We start from the raw sequence: 8,558 nt of genomic DNA, 5'->3' as shown, positions 1-8,558 counted from the left end.
GCCGTCCCGTCAGGGTGCCGCCGGCCCGGCCCGGCCCGGCCCGGCCGGGGGGCCCTCGGTAAACGGCGCTGTGCTCCCACGGAGCCGCTAATGAACACCCTGCCCCTGCTGCGCTGCTGGGCCCCGGGCTCGGTTGGAGAGCCGGGGGGTGGTTTGGTTTGGTTTTCTTAATGCCGTGCGGTGTTCGCGCTTCCCTCAGAGGCTGGTTATGGTCTTCCAAGTCAGAATGCCTCGAGCAGGTACTCTTTAGTTTTAAGTCTGTGAACGACAAAATTGTGTAAGATTATCGTCCTGAAAGAGAGACAGATTATGGTTTGTGAAATGTCTAGTGAGGATAACGCTGCAAAATGCCCCAGTAACTACTTCTGCGTTTAAAAGCCCTTTACTTTCAATGAAAAGAAACGTTTCACAACCTAAATGATCATTTTTAGCCTGCAATTGCCTACAAAAACTTTCACTTTGTTACACTGTTCATTGGTAATTTTGTTGAAGTAACTGAAAATGGAGATACTTAAAAAGCTGTTAGCTGCACACTTCCTCAGCTCTAAAATCAATATGTGTAGACCTTTGCTCATTGTATGTTCACTTCTCTAGGTTGGGTGATAATGAAGAAAAATCCCTACTGAATAATTTTCTTTTCCTTTCACATCCTTCAGAAATAGTATGGTACCTCTCCAGAGAGTTAAACCCTCTTTTTTTAAAGCTGTTTCCTCGGAAGAAGTTTCTAAACTGACACTACCCGTTCCTTGAGGAGAGTGGGCAGCAAATACCTCGTTAGATTTTCCTCATTCAGCACAGGTTAGTGCGGTGGGTGGCTGCTCCTTTGGGTGCATCACTGCTCAGGAGGGGCTTGCACGGTCGGTGGACCGGGTGGCAGTAGTGGAGTAGTCCCAGATCCCTGTCGCATGCATGTGCTTAGCCCACAAAGCTCCGGTTTAATAAAATATTCCTGGAAGAACAGAATTCTGGAGGTAACGGTGCTGGTGCGGTTCTCTGAGAGCATCATCATACTGTAGATAATACAACCTGACGCAAGTGCTGTACTTTCTGATACATTTCAAGTGCCTCTAGATCAGTTTCCCACCTTCTGTCTTTTAAAAGGCTCTAAATAAAATGCATTGTGGAGAAACAGCTTCATGTATTGCTCTATGAGTATTCATCAGCCGTCTGGGAAAAAGAACTTGTCAGCTTTGCCTTTAGGAAAGCAATGAGCTGAAGCAGATTGATACTCAGTTTATTTAACTATAATAACATTGCACTCTTTTTTTTCATAAACCATTTGAAATACTAGTAAGGATTCCCCTCAAGTATTTATTATTTTTGGTTCATGATCAAGTGAATGTTACATGAATTATCTGTATTGCCATGTAATTTCCATTAACAGTAATAGTAGTTGTAAGCATGTAGAAAGAGGATGGCTTATCCTATGATCCTACCTATTATGAAGTTGTTAACTGATTAAGGTTAGGATACTGCAAGCCACTTCATACCATCAGTGAACTCTCTGCAACCCCATTATCTTCATTAGGCTTGTGTGGGTGTAATTAATTGGTGTTTAGTTAACAGTTGTGTTGAATGAAAAAAATTTAGTTCTATTTCTCTTAGTTTTATTGGCCCCATGGTGCTAACAGGCTAAAGTGTAATTAAAAACTCTCTAATCAAAGTATATGTAGCAAGCCCCAAGAAACAAGCCCAGTGAGGAAAAGCATGTGATTGGTGTGACTCTGGCCTTTGAGAAATGACCAGGTACAGATGACACTCTATAGGAGTTCTTTTTTGTTTTTAAACAATGAAGATGCTTCACTTATATCAACATGTACATTTAAAATGTACAAAACCAGCTGTTTAGGCTTGCAGTCATCACTTTCCTAGGGGTCTCCAGTAGTGCCATATTTTGTCTTCTCAACAGATTTTGTCCCCAAATCTTCTAGATCATATAGTATTTTGGGTGGATAGAGAAATGGGTCTTGTGTTTCTTTTGAGAACAGTTGTACATAATTTTTTATCACCTCTTGCCTTTACTATAACTCTTGTGCCAGGAAATAAATTATGATCAGCTATTCCTCATTTAGGATATTGTATTGTGTGCATTCCTTTTTTCACAAGGTGCTTTGCATCTCACTTGAGTATTTATATATGGTGCTAATCCAGGGCACTCTAAAACCAAGTATAATACGGCATGCTTAAGTGTCGCATAAAGGATTTGCTTTTTGCTGTTCTAAAATGTTGCTTTAAAGATATAAACTTGCCCCTTAAATCAATTAAGATCATGGTCTTGCTGCCATCTGTGTTCTTGTAGGATTTCACAGAAGAGTAATGTGTGCTCATTCCACTGACAGGGTCTTCTTTGAAGTCAAGTCTGAATACATAAAAACTGCATGACATTTCCAATAAAATCAGGATTGCCTTTTTAGCTTGGCAATACAAATACTCTTGTACAAGTACATTACTGGTTTTGAGGAATTTTAATTTCTTAAATAAAAAAGGCTTTTTAGTTTTTTCTTTTTACACCTAAAATGCTTCTGTAGTCTTCTTTTAATTCTTAATATTCTGTATTCTACAAAGGATAAACTCCAGTAACAAAGCTAAATATAACTTTATGTACAAGAGTAAAAAAAAAGCTTTTGTCCTAGGATGTGGCTGAACATAACATTTAGATTGGGCTTTGAGTCTAGATAAAAAGCTTCCAAGGACTTGAGTAATATATGTACTGGATATTTGGAAATTTCTAATAATTATTTAGGTCTTTTTTTTTTCCCTCTAGCATTATTATTTTAATTTCCAGAGTACTCATATGAGAGTTCATTTGCCTTGAGTAATCATTCTCCGCTCCAATGGTTACTTCAAGTTGAGTGGGTTTTAGTACTAATTTCTTCCTAAAGTTTGAGGATTCTTCCTGTGGGTCTTTTCAGCTCCTGCTGTGCGAGGGTGAGCCTAGCCTTCTCCAAAGGAGCCTGCTGAACTAAAATGTGAGAGTTGATAGGCTTTGATTTATCATTCTAACTCCAAAGGTGATTTGGAATGCACACTATTTAAAGACAAGTTTTTGAGCTAATTTTTGAGTTTACAGAAGATTGTCCTCAAATCTCTGTGATATAGCTGGTTTTTGTAGTGTGTAGTTTTTTTAATGTAATACACAGGTTATTGATGAATGCTAGGTTTAGTCTCGGATATCAGGAGTTTACTACATGATTTCTTTGTGCGTGCACTTTGAAGTAACTGTTAGGAGCTTTAAGGCATTATTGAAGCCTACCTAGTTCAGGGACCCTGACATGATGGATTATAGGGATTTTTGTCAGTATATTGTCAATATCATACTCTGAAATGTTAGTACACTTACAAATATATACAGAGTTGGAATGTTATCAGGCTTTGTGAAATTAATATTAAATATTTTCTGTGACATGAAAATAAAAATGTGTGCTTATACATCAGTTACTGCATATGAGGTATTGATATAATTTCAAAGATGATGTGGCAATGTGGCCGTAATACATTTGCAATTTACACAAACCAGCAATCAAACTCAGAGGTGAACAGAGAGTTAGAAAAGCGGGAACATGTACTCGAGTTTTCTAGTTCTGAGGCTGGGTAATTACTGCTAAAGAAAAACTTACTTTTACATAAATCAGCGGAATTTATTCTTGTTTATCATCTTTTTTCTTATGGTCAGAATGGTTTTCTTGATGTTCTAGTCTGAACCTGCAGTTCAAACAGCAGACAGAAAAAGTAATGTATTAATTAGGAGAGAATTACTATTTTCTACTTTTCTGACCTGTTTGTTGAAATGAGATACCTTTCTGAAAAGAATGATTTGATATGTTTTTAAAGCTTCTAAGCACTAAAGCACCTTTTTCTTTTTTTGGTAAATCTTTTCATTCATTACATTCACTATAAAGAATTTTGCAGAAGATTTTTTTTAATCTAAATTTTTTTAGCTTCACCCTTCAGGCTTTGCGTCTTCCTCTTTCCTTTTATATTGGATTAGAGACCCCCAAAATTTGCTCAACTGTTTGAGAAGCAGTACTTGCAGTTCCAAATACAGAAACTTTTGGAGTGATTGGAAGCAATCTGTAAGTTATCTGTTACTGGTTAGCAGATCGAAGGCTTACATGACTGAGAAGTAAAACCTGACTAGTGTGCATAAACTGGTGATCTGTGGGATACGTGAAAAATAAGTTTGAAATCCAGGTTACTTACAAGTATGTAACAGTTGAAGTGAATATTGCAATGAGTGAGAAATAGTGTTAATTGAGTTCTCAAGTCCTGTAACTTGCTGATAGATTTTAAGAAAAGCCTTTCTGTTTCTTTCCAGGAAAAGTGAAGCTGGTAGCAGAGGGGTTTAAGGAGTTCAAATAAAAAGGTAATTTTTGGCTTACTATTGAGAATTGGGACTTTCCTGAATCCCGTGATTTTTTTTTTTGCTTACACACAGGTTTTGGGAGAAACTGAGTATGGAAGAAAAGGAAGAATGGCGGGTTTTTTTTCCCCCCATGGTATATCTCCTGATTTTTACAACCTTAATCACTTGGGGCATGTCTTGAACTTTTAACCTTCTTTCCCCAGCACTGATGCTGTGAATAATGGACTCTCCTGCTTGACACATAACTAGATTGCAGTTCAAAGTGGATGTCACAAACACTATTGCACCATCTGGAGCAAAAGCTTAACTATCATTTTGGGATAAGCCCATAAGATCAGATGAATTTATAACTGACTTCATTTTTTTCCATTGCTCTAATTTAGTTTTCTTTAATTCAAAAATATGTTATTTTTTCAAAAAAATTTGCCTCCTGTTGCTGGTATTTTTTGCACACACCCCCAGAAATTTCAGATCTTGTATGAAAGTCGTATTACATTTATGACCATTTTGATCCTACTTTTTGCTATAAACAAGATTTAAATAGTTCCCCTGAGGTTAAGGAAATGCTGTGTGAATTGTGGAGATAAAATTCTCTATTTTCCCTTATTTCTATTCTTATCTTTAATAGTTTTCTTCAGTTCAAGACTCAGGTAAAAAAAAAAAAAAGGAAAAGGAAATATTGCTCCTACATATTCTTAAAAAATATGCACATTTTTGAAGCTGGATGTGATTGTAAACTGAAAAGCTTTTCAGAGTATGACTTCTGAAGAATACATATTATTCACAGTTCCATATAAGATATTCAGCCATACGTTTGAATAATATCCAGCTGATGCAATGAAATATACCTTATTTTGAAGGAAAAGAATCTATTGACTGGCATTACTGCTTGGGGGTGTATTCATCCAGAAAATACTGTTTTTATAAATTCTGTGTACTGGTAGAATTTTATTAAAAGCTAGTTGTGTGGCTTGTCTCAAAGCAGCAGATTTTGAGCAAGGCTGAACACCTTTGACTTCCACTGAAAGTTAATGAGACTTGTGAATCCATAGCATTTCTTACAGAATGGCGGGAAATTAAAGAGATCTATGAACATGAGGTCAGTCTGGTGGGTTTGCAGTGTTTTGGAAAAGATGTGACTATCGGGGAAATAGTCAGGCATGGTGCATCTGCACAGAGGGGATTAGTTTGGATTTCAAATAGCCCTATTTTCTAAAATTAAGCAGTGGCTGATGCAGACATAGAGATAGTAATTGTTTCTAATATAAAACCTCCCTTTATTTTCTTCTTTAAACTTTGATAAACAGGTTTCAAGAATTAAATACATGTGGGCAAATGTAGAAATATTATCTTTCTGAATGTGACTTGTTTTTGGAAAATATTTTTGGTTCTATATAATGATTGAGGAATATAGCAGTAAGGTAATTAACATGACGGCATTTCGAAGAAAATGCTGTTTGATATTAACCCAATATTTCAGATTCCTAGAGCACAAGGGTACAGCTCTCAAGTGAGTTTTCACAAAACTTAGTCTTTCTTTCTTGAAGCTATACTATGATGTAAATTACAGAATCACAGTCATTTAGGCTGGAAGTGACCTCTTGAGATCATCTACTCCATCTGCCCTGCTCAAGCAGGGTCAGCTAGAGCAGGTTGCCCTGGACCATGTCCAGTCAGGTTTTGAATATCTCCCCAGAGGGAGACTCCATAACCTCTCTGGGCAGCCTGTTCCAGTGTTTGATCATGCTCAGAGCAAAAAGCATATTATTGTCTTACATTGAATGTGCTATTTTTAAATTTATGCCCATTACCTCTTGTTTTGCCAGTGGGCACTACTGAGAGGAGTCTGGCTTCCTCCTCTTCATTCTCTCCCATCAGGTATTTCTATACATTGATGAGAGCCCCCTGAGCCTTCTCTTTTCCGGGCTGAAGAGTTCCAGATCTCTCAGCTTCTCCTATTATGAAAGCCACTCCAGTCCCTTAATCATCTTTGTGCCCTGCACAGGGCTTACTCCAGTAAGTCCATATCTTTCTTGCGTTAATTGCACTGATGGAAATTGCATAGCTGAGTTTGGTTGTAGTGTTATGACATGATGTATTTGATTGTACTAATGTAAGAAAGATTATGGTTTGATGGAGCATAACTGGAATTGTGCTTAAGAATAGAACTCAGTGTCAGACTTTAAATTTCTGTCAGGACTTGTATATTTATTAAAAACCATGCATGTTATCTACTGAAAATATTGCCTACTCGCTGTGTATTGCACTGATAGGAATGTACCTTTAACTATGATACAGGACCTTTCTAGTCTCCGTTTCTTACAAATACCTACTGAAAGCAACATGAGGGGAGGAACTGATAGAAAGAATTTTTTGACAGAAAACCCTCTAGAACTGGAGGAGGATAGTGCATTTGCAATTGTACATTTTGTGAAACGTAATTAAAGCAATGAGAAGGACGGTGTGTAAAACTCATCGGACTTCAGCCAGAAAGCAATCAGTACACCTAATGTGGCCAAACATCCATCATAAAAATCACCACTTTCCTTAGCAAAGAAAGAGGATATATTTATTGTCAACTGCTGATGTCTAGTAATCAAGCCAAGAATAGTACCAAATATACACAACTCTATTTGTCAGAGTGTAAAACCTTTACATTTTTTGACTGCCGGTTTCTTAATACTCAGTTACTGGCTCCATTCATGGGGAGAGAAGTGGTCAATCTCACACAACCTAGAACATTCTGGCAGTGCAAGCTGTGTATAAGTAAATAACACAATGAAATTATTTTGAGAAGTGCTTACTATTGCTCTATTTTAAAGTTAAATGGTATCCTAGCACTTACAAGCTTAAATCCACAAAGGACTATTGGATCATCTACTCTTGACCTCCTCTGTATACCGAGCAGTGCATTGTTTTTTGCATATGAAGTACAAGTTGAAAGTGTTTTAGGCTTTAATTTGAGATGAATTGCTGCCTGCTTGCAGCAAAACATCTTAATAAACAACATAGCTCTTAATTAGCAGTTTTGTGTTTTAATTCTACACGTATTCTGTGAGCATTGACTATAACAAGCAAGAAAAAGAGCACAGGAACATCTTAAATGCCCTGGCTACTTGTCAGAAGATAGCAGAGCTTTTCTTTTGTGTTTCCTACTTATAAATGGTCATTTTTTCAGGACTACCATGAAGTGTTTGTGAAGCTACTGCACTAGGCTGCGCTGTAATGGGAGTTCATTGAAAGGCCATGTTGTTTCAGGACAAGCACCAGTAGCAATTACCACTTCCAGCTTTTCTCTAGAAGTGTGAGTTTTTATCAAGGGCTCCAGAGTCAGACTGCTACCCTAAGCTTCAGACAGAAAGAGAGATCAGTTATTCTCAGTTTCCGATGTCACAGTTCTTGGTGTTGAAGTTTTAGATAGAATTTCCACTCTATTTTTGACAAACAATTTGTGGGACTGTATATTTGAAGAAATTGAGCCTGTTGCAATTATCGAGTTTTCAAAATATACTTGTGAAAAGATTAAGAGGAAACGGTATTTCACACATCTGCTGAATCCTTTTACTTCACTGTTGTAAAACATTATATCATCCAGCAAAAGCTTTAAAGTAATTCTGAATAAGTTATGTAATGGACTTTAGAAATCACTGCTTACTTTAATTGGATAGCTATACTATAATTCATTCAGTTTATCAGGGAGCAAGCCCTACTGCATGTAGCTCTGTATAACAAAATGTAACCATGAAATTAGTTCTAATATGGTAGTTCAGTTTCTGAAATATTCAATGTATAAACAACCTGTGCATCTGGTTCTCTACTTCATGTAATTAAACTAGTATAAGTCTGGTTCAGTTATATTGCAAAATTGGAGCCTGGATCTCTCCAGGTATTTTATCAGTCATGCTGGTTTGGGTGCTTGTGATCTTGTGATACTACATAAACCAGCCATCATGTAGTTGCCTATGTTGGAGTTCCTTACCAAAGAGTAAGGAATTTCCCTATGGTGGTTCCTCAGCAACTCAGCATATGAATAGCCTGTAGTGATCCAGCTGCTGATCCAGCTCTCCATCCTTTTTGCAAAACGCTAAGAAGCTTCCAAAAGCTATTTATTCATTATGGAATTTATGGTAAAAAGATTTGATGGTTATAACTTTGTGATGGTGTATTGTTGGTGACAGTGCATATGTAGTAAAGA

At 37.1% G+C, this 8,558-nt stretch overlaps 1 protein-coding gene across 2 annotated transcripts in view; it reads left to right on the top strand.

The window, feature by feature from the left end:
* The first annotated feature begins 8 nt into the window (after positions 1-8).
* Positions 9-8,558, top strand: part of HSPA12A (heat shock protein family A (Hsp70) member 12A) — a 107,832-nt gene continuing 99,282 nt past the window's right edge. The window contains exons 1-2 of one of the 2 annotated variants that reach the window (XM_072871736.1): positions 9-239; positions 4,316-4,363. The gene's annotated coding sequence lies outside the window, so the exon portion shown is untranslated. Of the gene's footprint in view, positions 240-675; positions 799-4,315; positions 4,364-8,558 lie in introns of those variants that run through there. The other variant, XM_072871737.1, reaches the window with a different exon arrangement.

This window comes from Ciconia boyciana, chromosome 8 (assembly GCF_034638445.1).
Source record: "Ciconia boyciana chromosome 8, ASM3463844v1, whole genome shotgun sequence".
Lineage (NCBI taxonomy): Eukaryota > Metazoa > Chordata > Aves > Ciconiiformes > Ciconiidae > Ciconia > Ciconia boyciana.
The sequence above is the reverse complement of the archived record's forward strand: the minus strand, read 5'-3'. Positions and strand labels throughout refer to the sequence as shown.